This window comes from Giraffa tippelskirchi, chromosome 1 (genome assembly GCF_054371585.1).
Source record: "Giraffa tippelskirchi isolate mGirTip1 chromosome 1, T2T-mGirTip1v1.2.pri, whole genome shotgun sequence".
NCBI classification, from domain to species: Eukaryota; Metazoa; Chordata; class Mammalia; order Artiodactyla; family Giraffidae; genus Giraffa; species Giraffa tippelskirchi.
In genome coordinates this window covers 53,244,470-53,269,318 of record NC_137275.1, presented here as the reverse complement: position 1 = coordinate 53,269,318, position 24,849 = coordinate 53,244,470, and the positions used below count along the sequence as shown (strand labels likewise).

At 39.9% G+C, this 24,849-nt stretch overlaps 1 long non-coding RNA gene across 1 annotated transcript; it reads left to right on the top strand.

Annotated features, from left to right (window-relative positions):
* Positions 1-21,941: 21,941 nt before the first annotated feature.
* On the top strand, positions 21,942-23,772 carry LOC145546138 (uncharacterized). The gene is made up of 2 exons (XR_014082548.1): positions 21,942-22,027; positions 23,184-23,772. It is a non-coding gene; the product is annotated as an uncharacterized LOC145546138 (long non-coding RNA).
* Positions 23,773-24,849: the final 1,077 nt, after the last annotated feature.

Here is a 24,849-nt window from a genome sequence, read left to right as displayed (position 1 = left end):
GCAAAAAAGGACTTTCCTGTAGTTCGAATGGTAAGGTATCTGCCTGCAGTGCAGGAGACCTGGGTTTGATCCCTGGGTTGGGAGGTTTGTCTGGAGAAGGGAATGGCAATCCACTCCAGTATTCTTGCCTGGAGAATCCCATGGACAGAGGAGCCTGGTGGGCTATAGTTCATGGGGTCGCAAAGAGTTGGACATCACTGAGCAACTAACTACTACTACTATAGCAAATAGGTGTCTGCTTTTGAACCAGATAAATGGGTTAGCTAGCTTTATGTTTTCATACCATTATGTCTTTTGACTGATGTCACAATCAAGAATTGTGTCTCTAAAGGAGTCAAGTAATAATTTAATTAATATTAAAGTACCTTGAACTTTATATTAAACTCCAAAACAATAATTTATGCATTTAGCAAGGACTTAAAAATATTTATTCAACAAGTATTTATTGGACATTTGTTAATAGGGATACCAAATGAGACAGAGCTTCTCTCTACAGGTATTTCATCAACTATTTTGTGTATGGTAATTTATATTGTGGGACACTTTTCATATACATTATATTTTAAGACTCAAGGGGATTTTATTACATAGGTGTCCTACAAAAGCTTAGATAGATAGACCTGCCTAGTTAGTGGCAGAGGTAAGACTTCAACCTGGATTCTCTGACTCCTAGTATAGAGCAATTGTATCTATCTTAAGAGTAAGAATAATTGCAGAAAAAGAGATAATATCCTGTTATCCCCAACTGAGAGAGATGTGGCTCCACAGTGTATGTCTGTGAAAGTCTGTCATTTATAAATATGTCTTCCTCCTTTATCCAGGAGGATAAAGCTGCTATTATGGGTTTTTCCAATGGCAAAGATAAGTTGATTTTTCTCTTCATTTAAAATTTCAGAACTATAAAGAGAGTCCAGGACTGATGGGCATGCTCTTTTCCATGAAGTTTTTGAGGATCTAGGATCCTTTTAGCTCATCACTCTAGCCGATCCAAGGAGGGCTCTCATTTTCCTAAAGCAATGTGGGTGGCTACAGATCTAATCATCACATCTATATTCTCTTGGAGGAAAGACAAGAAGGGAGCAATGGGCAAATGCCAGGGATCTTTTGCATAAGAATTGTGGAAGCTGCCATAGAACACTTCCACTTATATTTTACTGGCCAGAACTCAGTCGCGTGGTCACATCTAGCTGCAAGAGAGGCTGGGAAGTTGTCTTTATTTCATACTACCATATGTTCTGCTAAAATTTGGGCATTCTCTTGGAGGAAAAAAATATATTAAGGGAATGAAGCGTAGTCTCTGCCACATCATTTTTGATTATTGAATGCAAATAATGTGAAAATTAGTTCTTATAAGTTTTTTTCAACAAGTCTTTGTTGATTACTATGTACTAGGAATAACAAACGAACTCACAGTTGTATGTATTTTAACTTAAATATTCAAATAGTAACCAACATTGCTGATGGAATGGGTTTTGAGTTGATGACTTAACTGGTAATGGGATCACTTTTGGTCTAATAACTCAGTTGTGGCAACTAGATTAAGTATGTAAGTTATTTCTAGTGATACTGTTTAGTTAATATATTTGTATAGTGACATTTGTGTTTTCTTAAATTAAACATTCTTTAATCCATCCATGTATACAAGCTCAGTACTTGGTACAGGTGATGTAAAGCCAAGTAAACTGGGGTGCATGTGTACATGCTTAGTTGCTCCAGTCGTGTCCAACTCTTTGCGACCCTATGGACTGTAGTTTGCCAGGCTCCTCTGTCCATGGCATTCCTCAGGCAAGAATACTATAGTAGGTTGCCATGCCCTCCTCCAGGGGATCTTCCCGACCCTGAGATCGAATCCGCATCTCTTCGGTCTCCTGCATTAACAGACGGGTTCATTACCACTAGTTCCACCTGGGAAGCCCAAACTAGGGTAGGGGGATATAAATATGTAAATGTCCTGAGAGTTAGGAGCTGTGTATAAAAAATTGTGAAAGCATAGAGGGGAAATAAGTAACTTTTTGGAGGTGGTAAACTTGAACTTTATTCTCTTGATTTTTTTTTTTAAGATGACTTTGTAGGAAAAAGGTTAAACACTGCAAATTCATGACTTTTGTCCATGTATAACCATACAGTTACACCATTCATAGGTTCTGGAGCCCTTCTCTGGGTAATCTTGATTTAAATTTAATTATTTGACTGGTGTAAGATAGGAGTTCAGTTTCATTGTTTTGCAAGTGAATATCTAATTTTTCCAGCACCATTTATTGAAGAGAGTATCCTTTTCCCCTTGACTATTCTTGTCAGGTTTCATTGGGTTTATTTCTGGGCTCTCTGTTCAGTTCCATTGATCTGTGTCTGTTCTGATGTTTACTATTGCTTTGTTACTGTTTTAAATCAGGAAGTGTGATGTCTCCAGCTTTGTTCTTTCTTAAGATAGCTTTGGCTCTTCTGTTTCTATGAACAATTCCACTGAAATTTTGATGGGGATTACATTGAATCTACATTGGTTCCTCCCTGTAGCTCAGATAGTAAAGAATCTGCCCGCAATGTGGGAGACCTGGGTTCGATCTCTGGGTCGGGAAGATCCCCTGGAGAAGGGAATGGCAGCCCACTCCAGTATTCTTGCCTGGAGAATCCCATGGACAGAGGAGCCTGGTGGGCTACAGTCCATGGGATAGAAGAGAGTTGGACACAACTGAGTGGCTGACACTTACTTACATTGAATCTATAGAAGATTTTGGATAGTTGCTGCTACTGCCGCTACTGCTGCTAAGTTGCTTCAGTCGTGTCCGACTCTGTGCGACCCCATAGACGGCAGCCCACCAGGCTCTGCTGTCCCTGGGATTCTCCAGGCAAGAATACTGGAGTGGGTTGCCATTTCCTTCTCCAGTGCATGAAAGGGAAAAGTGAAAGTGAAGTCGCTGAGTCGTGTCCGACACTTAGCGACCCCATGGACTGTAGCCTACCAGGCTCCCCCGTCCGTGGGATTTTCCAGGCAAGAGTACTGGAGTGGGGTGCCATTGCCTTCTCCGATAGTGTGGACATTTTAATGTTAACTCTTCTGATCCATGAACATAAGATAATCTTTCCACTTACTTGTATCTTCAATTTCTTTCATCAGCCTCATACAGTTTTCATTGTACATACCTTTCACTTCCTTGATTAAATTTATTCCTAGGTATTTATTGTTTCTGATGCTATTGTAAATGGATTTTTTGTTTATTTGTTTTTGTGTTCTTTTTGGTTGCACGGGGTCTTCATTGCTCTGTACGGGTTTTCTCTAGTTGTGTGCGACAAGTGGGGCCCAATCTTCATTGTGGTGTGTGGTCTTCTCATTTTGGTGACCTCTCTTCTTGCAGAGCACAGGCTCTAGGCCTGTGGGCTTCAGTAGTTGCAGCACATAGGCTCAGTAGTTGTGGCTCATGGGCTCAGAAGCTGTGTGGCACAGGGCTTAGTTGCTTTGCAGCATGTGGAAGCTTCCCAGACCAGGAATTGAACCCATGTCCCCTGCATTGGCAGGCAGATTCCTGTCTACTGTGCCACCAGAGAGGTCCGTAAATGGGGTTGTTTTATTTTTTGGTGAGATAGTTCATTGTTAGTATAGAGAAACACAGCTGCTTTTTGTATGTTGATATTGTATCCTACAACTTTACTGAATTTATTTGTTAGTTCTAACAGTTTTTGTTGGAGTCTTTAGAATTTTCTATATGTAAGATGATATCATCTGCAAACAGACAATTTAACTTCTTTCTGATTTGGTTGCCTTTTATTTCTTTTTCTTGTGTAATTGCTCTGGCTAAGGCTTCAGTAATGTGTTGAGTAGGAGTGGTAAGAGTAGGCAGTGTTGTCTTATTCTTTTTTTCTTTATTTTTTGCCACATATGTTTGACTTGTAGGATCTTAGTTCCCTGACTGCTGATTGAACTCCGGCCTTTGGCAGTGCGAGATTTTACCATTGAGCATGACATTAGCTGTTGGTTTGTCATATATGGCAAGAGTGATGACTAGTAGAGACAAGAGAGCAGAAACAGATCTGTACAAACTATCTTTGTTGTAAAAAATTGATTAAAACATAATCATAAAAATCATAAAAGACCATAAAACATGGTCCTGTGTTCTTAAGAACCATATATGCAGAAATCTTAACAAAATGTTAGAAAAATAAATCCAGTGGTATATAAAAAGATTAATATATCACAACTAAGTGAATTTTTCAGGAATACAAGGGTATAATTTACCACATTAACAGAAGGGGGAGAAAAAAGGAAAACAATTTATGATTAACTTCCTAGATACAGAAATGAGATGTGATAAAATTCAATACTTATCATGGTAAAATATTTCAGATAATTAAGAATAGAGAAGAATTACTTTAGTCTGATAGAGTATTTATGTTAAAAGCACAAATATACTTAAATGTAAAATACTATAATCTTGCCTCCTGAGATTGGGAAACTGGATCTATATGAATTAAAATCCAACTGAATTCCTGTCTAACAATATACATATGTGGGCTCCAGAAGGATTAAAGATACAGTTGTGACAGTTGAAGCTATAAAATTGTACATGATATCAATTTTAAGAATCCTGATTTATTATTTCTGAAAATGGGATGAGCCTTACCATAGACTTAATTTTTATAATTGCCATTGGCCATTGTTTTCTACAGTTAAGCATCTCTGAAATCAGTATGCATCTTCATATGGTGCATATGAGGTTTCATTAAATATCATAAATAGTTTAGAAAACATCTTTGTGGCGTAGAGATGGGAAGGAATTTAAAGCCCCAGAAACAAAACTTGTAAGGCAAAAATGTAGTGCATTTGATAAAAAAATTAAAGTTTTCTGCCTAATGAAGAACATCATTCTCCAAGCGAGGCTTCAACAGTACAAGAACCGAGAACTTCAGATGTTCAAGCTGAATTTAGAAAAGGCAGAAGAGCCAGAGATCAAATTGGCAACATCTGTTGGATCACAGAAAAGCAAGAGAATTCCAGAAAAACATCTACTTCTGCTTCATTGACTAGGCTAAGGCCTTTGACTGTGTGGATCACAACAAGCTGTGTAAAATTCTTAAAGAGATGGGCATACCAGACTACCTTACCTGCCTCCTGAGAAATCTGTATGCAGGTCAAGAAACAACAGTTAGATCCAGACATGGAACAATGGGCTGGTTCCAAATTTGGAAAGGAGTATGTCAAGACTGTCTGTTGTCACCCTGATTATTTAACTTATATGCAGAGTACACCATGTGAATTGCCGGGCTGGATGAAGCACAAGCTGGAATCAAGATTGCTGGGAGAAAAATCAATAACCTCAGATACACAGATGACACCACCCTTATGGCAGAAAGCGAAGAGGAACTAAAGAGCCTCTTGATGAAGGTGAAAGAGGAGAGTGAAAAAACTGGCTTGAAATTTCAACATTCAAACAACGAAGATCATGGCATCCGGTCCCATCACTTCGTGGCAAATAGATGGGGAAACAATGGAAACAGTGGCTGACTTTATTTTTTTGGGCTCCAAAATCACTGCAGATGGTGACTGCAGCCATGAAATTAAAAGATGCTTGCTCCTTGGAAGGAAAGCCATGACCAACCTAGATAGCATATTAAAAGCAGAGACATTACTTTGCCGACTAAGGAAAATATAGTCAAAGCTATTGTTTTTCCAGCAGTCATGTATGGATGCGAAAGTTGGACCATAAAGAAGGCTGAGTGCTGAAGAATTGATGCTTTGAACTGTGGTGTTGAAGAAGACTCTTGAGAGTCCCTTGGACTGCAAGGAGATCAAAACAGTCAATCCTAAAGGAAATCAGTCCTGAATTTTCATTGGAAGGACTGATGCTAAAGCTGCAATACTTTGGCCACCTGATGCGAAGAGCTGACTCATTAGAAAAGACCCTGCTGCTGGGAAAGATTGAAGACAGGAGGAGAAGGGGATGACAGAGGATGAGATGGTTGGATGGCATCACTAACGCAATGGACAAGAGTTTGAGTAAGCTTGGGGAGTTGGTGATGGACAGAGAAGCCTGGCGTGCTGCAGTGCCTGGAATCACAAAGAGTTGGACATGACTGAAGGACTGAACTGAAGAACATAGTGAGTGACAATTGAAAATATTTGCAATGTTTGAGTGACAAGGAACTAGTTTCCAAATATAAGAGGAACTCTTGTGAAAATAAATCTAATAGGAAATGGTCAGAGAATATGGTAACGTCATTTTACAGAAACGTGAGACTCTAAAAGCCAATGAACAGATGCTCAAATTTATTTCTACTAAGAGAACTACAGTTAATACATTAAAAATGAGATATTCTCTCATACTTACTTGTTTGGCAAAATGGAAACCTGGATAATGCTACGTGTTACTCTCATGCACCACTGATGAAAGACCCGAAGAGCATTCTGGTAGTGCTTAGTTTAGTTAAAATGTTTATGTATCCCGTGGCACAGCAATCATACTTCTGGGTGTATCCCAAAGGGATTTCTCCACAAGTTCACAAGAATGCTGGAATTTGGAGGTAATTTGGGTCTTTGTCATCAGGGGAATGTGAAAGTGGTGGATAATACACTATTGAGTACTGTGAAGGATTTAAAAGCAGTGGTCATGATGTACACAGCAATGTGGACAAATTTTAAGAACAGTGGAGTGTGAAAAAAAGCTATGCATCACAATACTGTTTAAATTAAACAGTATTACACAATACTGTGTAAATTAAAAATACGTATAAAAGCAACAATACATGTTTTACAGCAACAGATAACAGTGATACACATGGAAATACAAAGTTTGCCTGGCAATGAGGAAAAGATATGAAAATGAAGAAGGCAGCAGAAAAGAATTAAATCAATAATATGTAGGGGCCTTACACAGATCAAAGATGATAGTGTGCCATGAACTAGGGAGAATGACTAACTGAACTCTCTGCTATGAAATCCACTTAATACATAATTTGTTGAGTTGGGAGTGGGAGGAGGTCAAAGTCTGCTTGTTTCTAGAAACTTATGCTTAGACATCTTCTGCTAACGCTAACGTTGCATGGTGGCGCCAATGGTTACAGTAATTGAGATTTCTTTCTGAAAAAATACCTGGAATTGTTTTGTTCTGTGACCTGAACCCTGACTAATAATACATTGAGGTTGCTCAAATTCCTTAGCCTGGTTAGTAAAATGAAAAAAAGTTATCCAGGATCTTAAGCTATTTAAATTTTATTGGATTAAAATGTCATGCTTCCCAGAAACAAGGGAAACAGTAAAACGTTTATCTCTTGAGAGACCTGTGCTTGGCCATAGCAGTCAGCAATGAACATAGACTTGGGTATAGTTACACATGTAATTTTGACCAGTTATGGAAACCATTATCCAAATGGCTTTTGGGAAGTTTCCTACTCTCAGCTTTATATAAGCTAAAATCAACAATCAAGGGAGTCTAGAAGCTCAGACTTATAGTTTATCAAAGAGAAAAACAAGACACATTTTACCTAAACTATTATAATAAGCTAATGAATTGGCTTCTTTTTAGGTGGGTCTTGGTAATACTATCTCTTTAGAGTATAGTGAATTAAAAATCAATTGGATAATTCTGTAAGGAAAGATTTCCTGCCTTTGATACCCAAATGATGGATCAGTTTGTTTATCCCCATTAACTCTATAGTTGTGGTCCCATCTGATTGAATGCAGAATGTTCCGGTTTTGTTTGTTTTGGTGGCTTCTACTATCCCAGAAAGATATCTAATACTTAGAATCAGGTGCTCAAAAATAAGTGGAAATTACCATATATTACTAAAAACAAACCCAGATATTGGTTCAAGCCTGTAGATCCAACACTCAGTTTATTGGAATTATAGAGGGATGTGTCAACATTGTGGATGCAACCACCAAAATACAGTCTGGGAAACTTAACAGTTTCTTCAAAAATTACGAAGGGACAACCTCCCCACAAATGGAAAGGGAACCTATACGTTGAGATTTAAGATGCGCGTTGCCAGTTACAATTTGTAGTCCTTATTTGGGTGCTGGTTCAGAAAAAAACTATGAAAATTTTTATGACAATAACAAGACAATTGGCAATGTGAAGATTGATTGGATACTTAATTATATTAAAGAACCTATTTTTAGAGACGATGTTACTGTGGTTGCATCGGGAAAACCCTGTCTTTCTTTCTGTGTGTTTCTTTTCTGTGTGTCTCCTTTATCATTCACACAGAAGAGTTAACTTCTGCTCATCAAATGTGTGGTGTTTTCCCCCACACCAAGCAACTGTCTGTGACACCAGCAGGTGTTCTACAGTTCAACTCAATTTGACACTATCTACCCATAACTTGACTTTTTAGCAGAATGAGCAATAGCAATAAATAGATGGCTTTCAACTTACTTCTGCCTTCCAGATTCATAAGAGTATATCTAATTGGAGGAAACTTTTATATTCAGAATTTTACCAGCAAGAGGGGTTTAGGAAATGTAGTTTCAGACTTTCAAGCCTTTACCACTAAACGTCTCAAAGTGGAGCTGGAGGCTGAATGGTCAAATGTACATATTTACAACACTGATGGTACTTGTCAAATCATGCACGAGAAATAAAGTAGGTCGATGTGTTTATCACAAAAGCCTTGTGTGTCAACTGTAGAGGTATGCCAGGGGTTACCACAAACCCAGGGTAAACTTAGCATGTCTTTCAGGAGCATTAATTTTACTCGATGGCAAATAATGCACATTATTATGTAATGTACCTTATTTGTATATTAAAACAAAAGTGGATAAATTATGGAGAAAAATGGAAAACTTTGCCTTAATTTAAAAAAGTATAACAGCAGGGTTCAATGAGATTAACCTTTAGGACATTTACCTGGACTCTCTTTCCCCAAAGTAGCTACTCAAACTTTAGATACACAATGTGTGCCGAATCACTTCAGTCATGTCAGACTTTGTGACTTGATGGACTGTATCCCACCAGGGTCCTCTGTCATGGGATTCCCCAGGCAAGAATACTGGAGTGGGTTGCCATGCCCTTCTCCACGGGATCTTCTTGACCCAGGTATCAAACCTGGGTCTCCCGCACTTCAGGCGGATTATTTACTGTCTGAGACACTAGGGAATCCCCTTAGATACACAGTAATCATCTACAAAATGCTCAGTTAAAATACAGAGTTTTGCCTTCCTTTAGACTTCCTGAGTCAGGAAGCTGGCCTCTGAATTTTAAATAAATACCACATATGATTATAATGCAGGTGGGCCATACCTTAAGACTCATTCCCTGGTGGCTCAGACTGTGAAGCGTCTGCCTACAATGCGGGAGACCTGGGTTTGATCCCTGGGTCAGGAAGATCCTCGGAGAAGGAAATGGCAACCCACTCCAGTACTCTTGCCTGGAAAATTCCGTAGATGGAGGAGCCTGGTAGGCTACAGTCAGTGGGGTCACAAAGAGTCAGACACGACTGAGCAACTTCAATTCACTTTGCTTCACTTCATACCTTAAGAAATGCTACCCTAGTTGAATAGCCTCTCATGAACAGTTTACTCTTTTCTTAGTTACTCAAAGTAGTGTTTCTTGGCTTCTACTGCCATCCTGGTTCGCAGGTCCTCAAACATAATTAACTCTGCCTTGGGATCAGAAAGAAATAGGCACTCTTTTTCTTTTTTAATTTTTAATTTTTTTTTAATTGAAGGATAATTGCTTTACAGCATTTTGTTGTTTTCTGTCAAACCTCAACATGAATCAGCCATAGGTATACATATGTATTCTCCCTCTTGAACATCCCTCCCATCTCTCTCCCCATCCCACCCTTCTAGGTTGATACAGAGCCCCTGTTTGAGTTTTCTGAGACATACAGCAAATTCCCATTGGTTATCTAGTTTACATATGGTGATGTAAGTTTCATTTTACTCTCTCCATATATTTCACCCTCTCCTCCCCTCTCCCCTATGTGTGTGTGTGTTAGTTGCTTAGTCATGTCCAACTCTCTGCAACCCCATAGACTGTAGCCCACCAGGCCCCCTCTGTCCACAGGATTCTCCAGGCAAGAACACTGGAGTGGGTTGCCATTTCCTTCTCCAAAAGGAACTATAGAAAGAAAGAAAGTGAAGTCGCTCAGTCGTGTCCGACTCTTTGCAACCCCATGGACTGTAGCCTACCAGTCTCCTCCATCCATGGAATTTTCCAGGCAAGAGTACTGGAGTGGGTTGCCATTTCCTTCTCCTCCTCTCCCCTATACTCTTTTAAATTTATGTAGAGTAGCTTACTTAATTCTTATAACAATCCAGTGAGGGAAAATGAGGAACAAAGAGGTTAAGTGACTTGCCTAAGATTACACAGGCAAGAGGTGATGGGACCGGAATTCACACTAAGGCAATCTGGTTTCAAAGCCTGCGTGTTTAATTGTGATGCATGTTACCTCCTAGCAATGGTCCAAGAAGCTCAGACTTCAAATTTATCAAGGAGAATACCAAGATACACGTTACCTGGACTGGCATAGTAAATTGTGAACCTCCCTGCCCTCTCTGGCAGTCTCCTCAGAGCTCAACAGGCTTTTCACTAATGGTCTCTCCGGGACCCTTTAACTTTTCACTAATTAATTTTCTCCTCAAGGTTCTTCCAACTTCTTCCAGATGCTAAGTTCCAAAACTACTCTTACATTTTAGATTTTTGTTATAGCAGAACCCCCTTTTTGGTACCAAAATTTGTATTAGTTTTCTATTACTTCCTGAGAAATTATTCTAAGACTTAGTGACTTAAAACAGCAAAAACACTTGTTATCCTTAGAGTTTCCTAGGATTATGGGAATGGTCTATCTTGAAGATTCTAGGTTGGAGTCTGTCATGAGGTTGAAGCCAGCATGTTGATTGGGGCATCAATCGTTTGAAGGCTTGTTTGGGGCTTGCAAATCCACTTCCAAGGTGATGGCTTATTCATATGGTGAGTTGGTGCTGGTTTCTTGGCAAGAATCCTCAATTTCTCCCCATGCGAGCCTCTCCACCGGCTTCTTAAATGCCCTTATAACATGGCCGCTCTCCCCGGAGTGGACAATCCATGTGAGCAAACAGAAGCTGCAATGACTTCTGTGACTTAGTATTGGAAGTCTTGGGCTTCCCTAGTGGCTCAGATGGTAAAGACTCTGCCTGCAATGCAGGAAATGCAGGAGGCTGAGGTTCAATCCCTGGTGGGGAAGATCCCCTGGAGAAGGAATGGCAACCCACTCCAGTATTCTTTCCTGGAGAATTCCATGGACAGAGGAGCCTGGCGGTCTGCCGTTCATGGGGTCACAAAGAGTTGGACATGGCAGAGTGACTAATACAGCTATACTGTTGGAAGTCTCACGTCATTATATTTTTCTTTTCCATTAGGTCTATTACAGGATATTGAATATAGTTCCCTGTGCCATACAACAGGACCTTGTTTATCCATTCTACATGTAATACTTTGCATCTGCTAACCCCCCAATCCATCTCTCCCCTAGCCCTGCCCCTTGACAAACACAAGTCTGTTCTCTATGTCTGTGAGTCTCAACACCATTATCTTTGCCAAATTCTATTTGTTAGAAGCAAGTCACTAAAAATAGACTCCATTCAAAGGTAGGGGAATTAGCTCTACTCTTTGAAGGAAAGTTTGTCAAAGAATTGGTAGATTTCTATAAAGAACATCGTGTCTACCTTGTGCTAGGCACCATTAGGTACTTTGCAGATGTAGCCAATATAATCTTTATAACCATGCTCAAGGTAGGTATCATGACCCACATGGCAGAAATTGTTAGCCTAACAGGTATTCTTTGTTCTCATTATCCTGACTCTCTTTATTTAGGTATCTGGTGCAATGTGCTCAGGAAAGATTGACCCCTCTGTAGCCCGAGAGGGTGAATCATGATTGGAGGAAAAGACAGTCATGGCACTCCCATTTCCCTTTGTCGGTGGCTGGTTAGAGGGTGGATATACCTAAGGCCAAACTCCGTGAGTTAAGCATGGTAGAGCTTAAAGAGGAAAGACTTTGTTCTTTTTTTTTTTTTCAAACTTTAAACTTTTAATTTTGTATTGGGGTATAGCCAGTGAACAATGTTGTGGTAGTTTCAGGTGAACAGCAAAGGGACTCAGCCATACATATACATGTATCCATTGTCGCCTAAACCCCCTCCCGTACACACTGGCACATAATATTGAGTAGAGTTCCATATGCTATACAATAGGTCCTTGTTGGTTATTCATTTTGAATATAGCAGTGTGTACATGATCTTCCCAAACTCCCTAACTATCCCTTCCCCCCGGCAACCATAAGTTTGTTTTCTAAGTCTGTGAGTCTCTGTTTTGTAAGTAAGTTCATTTGTATCATGTATTTTTTTTTTTTTTTTAGATTCCACATATAAGGGATGTCATATGATACTTCTCCTTCTCTGACTTACTTCACTCAGTATGACACTCTCTAGGGCCATCCATGTTTCTGCAAATGCCATTTACAAGAACCTTTGTTTTTCATGACATCACCGAACCACTGAATTAACCCCAGAATAAATCTTTTTTTTTTTTAAGTTAATTTTTGGCTCTGCTGGGTCTTTGTTGCTCCCTGTGGGCTTTCTCTAGTTGCAGCAAGGGGGGGCTACTCTCTAGCTGTGGTTGTGGGCTTCTCATTTTGGAGGCTTCTCTTGCTGTAGAGCACAGGCTCTAGGTATGTGGGTTTCAGTAGTTGTGGCACACCGTCTTAGTTGCCCTGAGGCGTATGGAATCTTTCCAGACCAGGAATCAAACCTCTGTCCCCTGTACTGGCAGGTGGATTCCTACCCACTGGACCACCAGGGAAGTCCCCAGTCTTTTTATTTTTTCCAGCAAAACAAAGCTTTTAATATATTTTTGTACACTTTGGAATCTAAATGGTGAGGCAATAATGGTAGAATTCTAAAAAATAATTTTTATTGGAATGTAGTTGATTTACAGTGGAACAGATCTTAACCACCTTGTTATGGGAAGCAACATAAGTTGGTTGGGTTTTCTTTTAAGACGAAAGCATCGTAATGGATGCACCCTGTTTTACAGATTAGAAAACGGATGTTCAGAGAGGTTATGTCACTTGCCCAAACTTTCCCAGGTAATAAATAGCAGAACCAGGTTTCAGATTGAGATCTGAATATCCCCCAAACCTGATATTTGTATATTGTATTAAGTGATTTTTTTCTAGAAATTCTTAGGAGTTGAGGAGGAACAGAGACATCATTTGGGTTAAGTAGAGTCAGTGATTGGTAAGCAGGTATGGTAGGGGATCAGTGTGGGAAGGAAAGGGGAAAGAATTTAGGGTGCTATATACGTGAAGTCGAAATGGCTGACTGTGAGATACAGACTGGGTGAGGAGTCGAGTGGCACCCAGAGGGGACTGGTAGACTGGGGAAATGGAGGTGAATAGTGAAGATAAAAGAACAGACTCAGAGCATGGGAGGGAAAGTGGAAGGGCATGCAGGTAGGGAGAGAAATTTCAGAGAACAAGATATGAGGGGTGCAAATATTTGTTGCCAACAAAGTTTGATTTGTGGCTGAGAATGGAGATGATGGTTATCAGAATGGAGAAGGTCATAGAACTGATATCAAATTCCTGGATCATCCATTTAATGAACATGTTTCCCAGAAAGATGACAGGCAGTGGAGGGTAAAGGAAGATTGAAAGCCAGTCTGCTGAAAATATGGATGGATTAGAAAATATTTTCTTTATTTGCATGGTCTCCATCCTTCACACTGATAGGATCTGACTCAACACAGCCACACTTTGCAGAAGGATTTGTAAGGATTATTCAGCTTTGATCTGTTTTGCAGAGATGAGATGGATGGGGTCATCAGGAGGAGCTGAGAGGATTGTGGGAAATGGATGGTTTCTCGGGTCTTTTTCTTTCTTTTTTTTGTGGGGAGGGGTCTTTCTGAAACAATTCTTTGCAGTAGGATTTCATGGTTGTGTCTGAAGCTACTCTTTCTTGTTCATTTATCCACCGAATATATGAAAACCAATGAAATATACTTTAAAAATCACTCGCTATTTTGCATTATCTCAGCTTCCCTGTTCGTATAAACAACTGAGAATTAATGGCACTCTCTTGCATCTCTGCTCAGACTCTGGAGCAGGTGGAGATGTATGGTAAGAAGTACTGTCTTTTGAAGGTCTGGGCTAAGATTTTCTTTTCATTGTTCTGTCTTAGGTAAAATTAATTTCTTCCCTTTAAAAATAATATCTGGCGTTTGGTTACTTAAGAATCTGTTTTTAAAGCACCTTAATTTTTTATTACACTCATGAAATGAATTCATTCTAGACTTTCTGAATATACTGTCTCCCTTAGCCCTTATTTTTCTTGTTCCCGTCCTTGGAGTAATGTTAACAGTTTTCTGTCATGTGCCTGTGATTTCACTGTGAACTAACTCAGATCTTTTCAGAAAACAGGATATAAATAAATGCATCTGTATGTTTAAGGGGAAAAGAAGCAAGGTGAAAAAGGGTACTTACAGTATGATCCCATTTGTGTTTTAAAAAAATTTTTTTACTTTTAATTGAAAGATAATTGCTTTACAGAATTTTGTTTTTTGAAAAGGATATATATATAGATCCACTTATATTGTGTGCTACAGTCCACAGGGTCGCAGAGTCAGACACAACTTATCAACTGAAAAACAAGATAAATCCACTTATATACCATACCTCTCTTTCTATGTACACACACAAACATACACACACACACATGAATGCAAACTCACACATAGAGTGAACAGAATAGAACCTGGGACTTTAATGACTCAGCCTCAGAGTGTTACTGAAGGAGTGTGTATCTGGGTCCGGCTACTTGCCACTCAAAAGCCAATAAACAGGTAAAGTTTGTGGAAAGAAAAGTTTGCTTTGTTTCAGATGCCAGCAATTGGAGGGGGAGGGTAGCGGACACCTGTCCAAAGGCCGACTCCCCCTCCCCTGACAGAGTGGGGGTGGCATGGGGGACTATGTGTAGAAACAGTAGTCAGCTCTGGCGGTCATTTTCAAATTGGTCATCAATGGTCTGACCAGCATCATCTTGGTTGTTTTAGGTACAGTTAATCATCTGTTCCAGGGTCCATTTGTTCCCATTTCTTTGCGACCAATTCTCGAAATTGTGGCAGCTCATGTCCTGGGTACAGTCTGGTCCTCATGTAGTTAAGTTCTCTACTTGGTGTTTTAGTATCTACAAGACATCTCACAGGATATGGCTCAGAATATTATCTATCGCCCTTGAGAAAGAACTAAAGGTCCTTGACTATGCTTAATGGCTACATTATTATTATTTAGTTTCCTTTGACTGTTTTTCTTTGTTTCCCCTTTCTCATTTCTCTGATCTTATTCTTTGACTAAAGTTTAACACAGACAAAGGCAGGCAAAAGACATGTGGGGGCAAGGACCATAGGGTCCTACTCCATTTCAAGAGGGTATCATGTTAAGAAGATAGTAAAAGTAATTCTAATTTTTATTTGTATTCTTCAAAGAACTTACAAGAGCATCACTAGTATTTTATATAATGTGTTATGTAACTTGTATGAGCACCTTTTTAAATCTGCATTCCTGTTGCAGAAGGGGCACCCCTTCCAGGGCCTAAGAATGGACTCTCATCTAACACTTGGAAATGAACTGTCCGAGGAGACACATGTGCTGACAAAGCAAGAGACTTTATTGGAAAAGGGTGCCTGGACAGGGAATAGGAGGCTGAAGGAACACAGGAGAACTACTCTGCCACATGGCTCATGGTCTCGGGTTTTATGGTGATGGGATTACATTCCAGGTTGTCTCTGGCCAATCATTTCTGGCTCAGGGTCCTTCCTGGTAACTCATGCATCACTCTGCCAAGATGGATTCCAGCAAGAAGGAATCTGGGAGATTGGTAGGATAGATGTTCTAGCGTCTCCTCACTCTTTTTGACCTTTACCAAATTCTTCTGGTTGGTGGTAGCTTGTTAGTTCTGCGTTCCTTACCAGAACCTCCTGTTGTTAGATAACATATGTAAGTGCTTACCATTGTGTCTGGCCAGAACGGGCGGTTTCAGTCACTGGTTCCCTGTACATCACCACAGAATTTCTTTCTGTCTCCCCTTCTCTCATATCCCATAGATACCCTAAAGCCTCAGCCCTATATTTCTTATTCTCCCTCTTTCACCAAAACCCTCCTTGATATTTTTGCCAGTGCTAGGTCTCATCTGTTACCCTCCTTCTTTCTTTGCTTTTGCTTTCTTTCCCTGCATGTAGAGAATAGGACAACTTCATAAAAATAAAATTAGAGTAGATTTTTATTATACATTTTTCAGAACTAGACAAATCTAGTAGACAAAAAAATAAGACCATACAAAAACTAATATAGTCAACATATGTGCATTATTAAATATGTATAAATCTTACATTCTTCAGAGAACACATGTAATTTCTAAATGGCCATTGACCATATGCAAAACCTGACCGTAAACTGCCACACACACAAACACACGAAACCAATAAGAAAATTTTAAAGTAGAGATTTTTACAGGTCACATTATCTGATGAAATTAGAAGTAAGTTATTTATTTATTTATTTTTGGCTGCACTGGGTCTTCGTTGCTGTGTGCAGGCTTTCTCTAATTTCAGCAAGCCGGACTATTCCGGCTGGTACTGGTTGAGAGAGAGAGAGACAGGGAGACAGGGAAAGGAAGTTGCAGTGCCCTGGCTTCTCTTGTGGTGGTTTCCCTTGTTGCGGTGCACCAGCACCAGGGCAAGCAGGCTCAGCAGTTGTGGCGTGCAGGCTTAGCTGCTTCCAGGTATGTGGGATCTTTCCAGACCAGGGGTTGAACTCATGTCTCCTGCATTGGCAAGTGAATTCTTAACCACTGGATCGCCAGGAAAGTCCTAGAAGTAAATTAATGAAATTAAACTAAATTTTTAAAAGATAACTTAATTATTTGAAACATAAGACTACCATCCTGTAATCATGTCATAAGATACAGGTCAAATCATTGTGATGTATCCTTGAAACTAATGTAATAGTGAATGTCAACTATACCTCAATAAAAAAATGGAAAACAGTCCATCCAAAAAAAGAAAGACTACCCTCCTAAATGGGTTTCCCAGGTGATGCTACTGGTAAAAAACCTGCCTGCCAACACAGGAGACATAAGAGATGTGGGTTTGATCCCTGGTTCAGGAAGATCCTCTGGAGGAGGGCATGGCAACCCACTCCAATATTCTTGCCTGGAAAATCTCATGGACAGAGGAACCTGGTGGGCTACAGTCCTTGAGGTCACAGAGTCGAACAATACTGAAGTGACTTAGCATGCTCGCACCCACCCTTCTAAATAACTTTTGCATAGAACTAGTAACTAAAATTGAAATTGTGAACTCTAGAGTGAGAAAGGAAAACCCAACAAAACCAAACCGACAAGACCCAACGAAATCTGTATGCAAAGATTAGAAATATAAGAACTCAGTATTCATCTTTAAAAATTAGAAAAAGAACCAAGAAGACAGTAAAAGAGGGAATTAATTAAAATAAAGACTTAATTTGGTGAAATGTATAAAATAGTAGAAAAGATAAATCAAAAGCACCCTTCCCAAAATTAACTCCTTATGAACCAGAGGGTAAAAAAGAAAAAAAAAAACTAGTAAAAAGTAAAATACACATTTAACCTAGCAATTCTACTCTATAATTCTTACAGGAATAAAACTTAAACCTCAAGAAATATTATATATTCAAAAATATTTAGTTAGTAATGTTCATAGTGACCAAACTTTAGCTTCCTGATGGCTCAGATGGTAAAGAATCCCCATGCAATGCAGGAGACCTGGGTTTGATCCCTGGGTTGGGAAGATTTCCTGGAGAAGGGAATGGCAACCCACTCCAGTATTCTTGCCTGGAGAATTCCATGGACAGAGGAGCCTGATGAGCTGAAGTTCATGGAGTCACAGAGTCGGCCACGACTGAGCAACTAACACACACATAGTGACCAAAACTGGAAACAAAGTGTCCTTGAGAAGGCACTGCTTCAACAAACTGTGTTATAGCCACCCTATAGAAACACTATGGAGCCATAGAAAGGATGAGTTAATCCTTTTCTGGTTATCCACTGCTGTGTAACATGATTCCCTGAAACTCTTACCGATATAAAACAATTTTATCATGCTCATGAATTCGGTGGAATTCGGACAAGGTACAGCAGAGCCTATAAGCACAATGGAGATGGTTTGTTTTCTGTGGTGTCTGAGGTCTCATTCAGAAGATGCGATAGCTGAGGATGACTTGATGGGAGAGATCTGGAGTTTTCTGAAGGCTCATTCACTCACATGTCTGGCTGTTGACTGAGACTTCAGCTAGAACTTCACAGAAGAACTATTTGTGAGAACTTCTACACATGGCCTCACAGGGTAGCCTGGGCTCCCTCACAAAATGGTACTGGTTGAGAGAGACAGGGAGACAGGGAAAGGAAGAAAAAGAAGAGAGAAAATAGGTGGAAGATGTGTCATCTTTTCTAACTTAGTCTTAAAAGTCACACTGATTTATGGGACAGCTGTAAGGTCGTGGAAGAGCATGTGGAACAGGACATACCATTGTGACTATTTTTGGAAAATAAAATATTCCACAGATCCTTACCAGTTAGGGCATCCCATGATGTATTGTTAAGCAAACAAACAATAAAATCAGAAAAGGGTATATAATTCTATTTTTGTAAAACAGTTAATGGCAGCTTGGATATGTGTGTGTACTTACGATTATATGAACAGGAAGAAGGCTATGTAAAGATAAACAGTAGGTAGTTAACTTTGGTTGCTGGGTGAGGTGGAGGGGAGCGGTAAGCAAAGAGAAAAAGTACACTCATGAGATTTCCATGGTGGTCCAGTGGTCCATGCTTCCAATGCAAGGGGGCAAAGGGTATATCCCTGGTCAGGAAACTGAGGTCCTACATGCTGTGCTGTGTGGCTATATATATATATGTGTGTGTGTGTGTGTTATACTCATATCTACCTACATATGTACAAATATAAGAAAGTTTGGGTAGTAGAAATAAAAGTTTGTAGAGAGGGTGTGGCAGTGTTGGATGAATATGTAGGTTCTGAAGAAAAAATTTAGAACAATGGAAGGAACTGTGAAACAGACAAGATGCCATGAGCTTCTCAAGTAGCACTGGTTCTATGGAACTCATAATTAAGATCGAAGGACTTGCCATTTTATTGCCTATGCTAACAGAAATAGACTTGAATCAAAGTGATCACCCTATTATCATAAGGGAAAATAGTTTGGGTTTTCTTGAAAAAGAAGTTTCTTCTCAAATTTTATATTGCTCTATTATTTTAATAAGAATATTGTGTCAATATAATTTTTGACCTATAGGGCCAGTGTTTGAATAGTTACATCTACTTTATGGTTTCAAAAAGTTTAGATTTAATTGGTTATAAATGATAGTGGAAGAATTACTTTCTGATGTCTAAGTGTTATCTTCCCCTTGGAGTATCACTATTGCTTTCTATTCTTGGAAACACCTCATTAAGTGTTATGTCTGCACTTGTTAGCACTTACATGGTTATTGATTATCCACATCTTACCTTCCTCTGCGTGCTTGTTTTTGGGTTTTCTACTAATCACTAGTACTCTGAAGTGGTTGGGGAGAGGAAAAGAGTCTGAAAATAAACCGAAGGACTGTTGCTTTGTCTGGAGTTCTTGGGTAATGCTTGTTTGCATGAGGCTGAAATCAGTGTTGAAATATAAATCAGCCAAGGAGTTTGCTAACATACCGAACGACCTGGAGTCAAAGAGGCCAGTGCCCGAGATTGTGGGTGACAGTCTTCCTCTTAATCCTTTAAAGATGGTTTCTCTCCACAATGGTAGCAGTAATTCAGAATGGAGTATGATATATTTGAGGACCTTATTAAAGTTTTACCACTAGGGGTCAGAATTTAGCCCATGAATCCTACATGGTTTCATCAAGAGCATGCTGGTAAATAATGCTTTATGTATTTTTCCTTTGTTTCCTACTTTTGAGGAGGCTCAGAACACTAATCAGATAGGTTTGAGATTTAAAGGAACCCCTGTAACTTTTTTACACCACATTCTAGCAACTAGACTACTTGGAGTCTCCACTCTAATCTTACTCATTAAAGACACTTAAATATACCATCCCAACATAAATGAACTATGTAGTCCTGAATATTCATTGGAAGGACTGGTGCTGAAGCTGAAACTCCAATACTCTGGCCACCTGGTGCGAAGAACCGACTCATTGGACAAGACCCTGATGCTGGGAAGGATTGAGGGTGGGAGGAGAAGGGGACGACAGAGGATGAGATGGTTGGATCTCATCCATCACCGACGCGATGGATATGAGTTTGAGTAGGCTCCGGGAGTTGCTGATGGACAGGGAAGCCTGGCGTGCTGCTGTTCATGGGGTTGCAAAGAGTCGGACACGGCTGAGCAACTGAACTGAACTGAACTGAGACTTCTAATAAGGAGCTCAGCAGACCTCATCCATTTTTTATGCTCTGATTAGAAATTGTTGACTCTATGTATTTTCAGCTGTATCTTTTTGGCCAGATGCTACCAATGAGACCATTTCCTATTCAGTAGCTATACTGAGTTATGCATTAACTTAAATTATTGAGTTAATGTGTCCTGGGTCATTTAACACAGTGCAACTGTATTTCAGATACCCTCTTTTTGTTCAATGATGTCTCCCTACTTTGGTTCCTCTTTGGTGTTTGTAAAGGGATTGAAACTAAGAAACAAGTTGTCGTAGCAGTCTGAGCCTGGGTTGGAAAAGAATTCCAGACACAAGCATTTCAGAAGGGAGTGAGTTTATATTAAGAGCAAGGAGCAGAGATAATGAAGGTGCTGCAAATGCAGGGGTCTGACCTCCTGACAGAAGCAGACGCTTTTCCTGGGTTAGTGCCCAATTTTTATAGCATCAAGACAAAGAAAACTCCTCCTTGAAGGTTGGCATTGCGTGATTGGTTAGGTCACTATAAGGTGAGGACTGGGTGGGCATTTTTGCCTAGTATGGGGTCAGAAAGCTGGCTGGTAAGGATCAGGGGAACTTTTGGCAAGGTTACAAAAGGGGCTTAGTCAGCTTTGGAGGTGACCTTGGTTCTGGGCTGTGGCCTTGGTTCAAGGCGCGAACACCTGTGGCCTTGGGATAGGACTCCACACAAATAATATGAAATACATATTTTCCATGTTGACAACTGAGAGATGTAATTGTTTTTTGGAACTTGTTTGAGAATTCAGCTTTCCTATTTCAGTGAACTCAGATTGGCATATTTTACTTAGTGATGTACAATTTAATGATTTCCTCGTTTATGCTGGGGTTTGGCAGAGGCATCTGGATGTGTTGGCCTGTCTTGCTGAGTTGCATACATAAAGGACTGGGCTTCCACTTTTCTCAGTCTGTCTTCTGACCCTGGCAAAGCCCTCCAAAATGAAGTGCCAGAGCATGCTATCACTGTCCTTGTTTGCTGTGGGCCTTTCCCTGCTGCCAGGGAAAAGAGGCAGGAAAATAGGATTTAAGCTGCATGAGAAAGCTGCAAACCCTTTGGCAAGATGAGAGTGCATCTTGTACTTTACCTACTGATGCTGTAATTGGGGTCCGTGCTACTTTTGCCTCTAGTCTGGGTGCTAGTTCCCATGCAACATGGCCGGAAAGGCAGTTCAAGGCTATCTTCTGGCGTTTGGGTTTACCTCTGGATTGTCACCTAAGATGTGGCTGGGTATTATGGGTTGAATAGTATTCTCCCAAGATTCATACGTTTAAGTTCTAAGCCCCAGTATCTCACAGTGTGATTGTATTTGGAGGTGGTGTTTTTACAGAGGTAACTGAATTAAAATGGGATCCTTTGGATGGTCCCTAATCCAGTACACTGTGTCCTTATAAAGAGAAGAAGTTGGACACAGAGATATGCAGAGAGGGAATATAATGTAAAGAAACACAGGGAGGAGAGAGCCCTCTGTAACCAAGAGGAGAGGGGCCTGGAGCAGACCCTTTCTTTGCAGCCTCAGAAGAAATCAACCCTGCTGACACCTGGATTTTGGACTTCTGGCCTCCAGACCTTGAGACGGTAAACTTCTGTTGTTTAAGCCTCTCAGTCTATGGTCCTTTGTTATGGCAGCCATAGCAAACTATTGAGTTTAGATCGATTCAATTCAGCTATGTTTGTTTAAGTCTGTGAGCGTGACCATTTCAACACAACCTTCTCAACAATATATATTATAATCTCCCAACATCCAGCACATAGTGTGTATTGATGTTGGATGGCAAAATGAAAAAATGATTATGTTGAATCTATGATGTTTCAAAGCTAAGAACTTTTTTGTCTTTTTGCAAAAGCACCACCAAGTTCCCCCTGTACATATCTCTGGGAGTAGATACAGTTGACACTTCCCTGATGTTGTCTATTTTCTCCCCCACTCCCCACTCCAGTTGCTACATATATCTAGTTCTGCTCTCACCATCAGTAGAGGGCATCCCTTGCAACCAGGCCAACTTTCCCATGAGCCCCTCATCTTCTCACAGGAGAGGGAAGTTTAGCAAACCTGTCTATTATCCCACCTCAGTAGATTGCTCAGATCCTGGGTATGAACAAGTCCACAACCTCAAATTGCAAGATAAAGTTGGCAGCCGTAACTCTAGGACCTCTTTGGAAGGTACCCGATGACAACAAAAGGTCCTTGCTTAGAAAATAGCTGGATGAGGACTCAGTGTGATGATCTCTACCATGTTAGGCACTGTGGGGATATGGAATAGGAGAAAAGACAGTAGGACACACAATTGCTATACTACAGGGCACCACTATTATGATAAATACTATAGGAAAAGGCTATAGAGAAACATAAATTTACTGTGGGACAACCTAGAAAGGGTTCATGGAAGATAAAGCAGCTAAGCAGGGTTTTTGCAGATGGAGCTGGAGTTAAATGTGCTCTGTTCAAGGAGAAAATGTACACAAAGACTCAAAGTGATGGTCAGGATATTCCCAACAACACTTTGTCTTGTAAAGTAGTCTGAAATCAGGCTGATGTTCAGTGAGACTACATCAGTATGAGTGGATCAGTTAGTTACTGTCAAATTGTGTTCTCACTACGTGGTGCCTGGGCTGGACTCCAGTTAAATACTTTGAATATCATTCCTACCAGCAAACCAACAATATTTCCTTTTTTCTGTGTTGTAACTTCTCCTTTCCTCCCCTCCCCTCATCTTCCTTTTCTTTTTCCCAGAACTAATTTCAAGAGATGGAAGGTACAGATTTGAAGTTTTACACATAACCTGTTCTTGATTTATTTATGATTATAAAAGCAGTGAAACTTGTGAGAAAGAAACTAAAAAAAAAAAAAAAAAGGACTTCCCTAGTGGTCCAGTGGTTAAGAATTCACCTGCCAATGCAAGGGACAAGAGTTCAGTTCCTGGTCTGAGAAGATTCCACATGCTGAGTAGCAACAAAACCTGTGTACCACAACTACTAAGCCTGTGCTCTAGAGCCCGAGTACCACAACTACTAAAGCCTGCGTACCCTAGAGCCTGTGCTCCCTGACAAGGGGAGCCACTGCAATGAGCAGCCCTCACACCACAATGAAGAGTAGCCCCTGATCGCCACAACTGGAGAAAGCCCTAGCACAGCCAAAAACAAACAAATGATCTTATGTTTGTAGAGTTCTTATAAAGTTTCTCACTTTAAATTATAATTAAAGAATTTTAAAACTCTCCATTAATCCTATTCAAAACAAAGAACTGCTAGCATTTTAGTGATTTTCCTCTTCCAGCTTTCTGCTGTGTATATAAATTAAATATTTAAATAGTTGAAATCACATTTTGCATATATTTTTGTATCCTGCATTTTACAGTGAGAAACCATGCATCTTTTTTAAACGTTATTAAAAGTCATGATAATGGTTATAAATGTGTTCTGTAATATGGATTACTTAACATAATATGTTGTCCTGTTTTTGGACAATTAGATCTTGTTTATCCTCCCAGGAGTGGAGAGTGTATAATTTCAACAACAATAAAACCCTCTCAAGGTGATTCTGATAGGCATAGCCTACCCCTCCCTGAGCTGCTTAACTGCGGGATTAAGGCAATGAGATCACTCCATCATGACTGGAGAGGAAATATGACAAGAGGCACTATAATAATGGCCCCATTAACTGTGACATGCTTTTTTTCACCAAATTTACTTTAATTATTCAGGCTCCCTGTGTTTGCATCTAAACTTTGAAGTCAAAGTAGATGTCACCAACAGGCAATGTTCTGCCTTCCAGGATTTTTCTCTAGGAGGGGAGGAGGAGGCCTGGGGCAGTGCCCAACTGAAGCTCAACTTTTAAAACAGAGTTTGCACAGTATGGACTTAGGGTGCTCATGAAAGGAAATGGTTTACTAGGTCCATTGTGGACTTTTAGGTGATCTGGTGTCATGCAGAGAGAAGAAAGGCAGGGAAAGACCATAGTTGTTCCTTGCTTTGCTTCTTAAGACTTCTTGCTCAACTAGAGCACAGACTTAGTGTGAAGATATCTGACTTTTTAATGTCAGACAAATTATCTCATTATCTGTCATCTGAGCCCTCATTTGTATTGTGTAGGATCTTAGCTTGCCTCAAGGCTACTTCCAGTTCTATTAATTTTTTTCCAGTCCTCAAACAGGTCTTTTTTGTGTGTGTAAGAGCAGATTTTACTTTTATAAATCACATGTAGCCTAGATGTCTGTTGGGGTCACCCTGTCCTTTGAAATTCAAATAAAATTGCCACAGCTAAATGTTTTTATTGCGAAGTGAGAGTAACTGATAAAGAGTTTAAGCATTTAACTTAAGCAACTTAAGAAAACAAAGAAAAAAATAAATAAAAGTAAAAGAAGAGTGAATTGTTTACTCAGAAATGAGTACAATAGAAA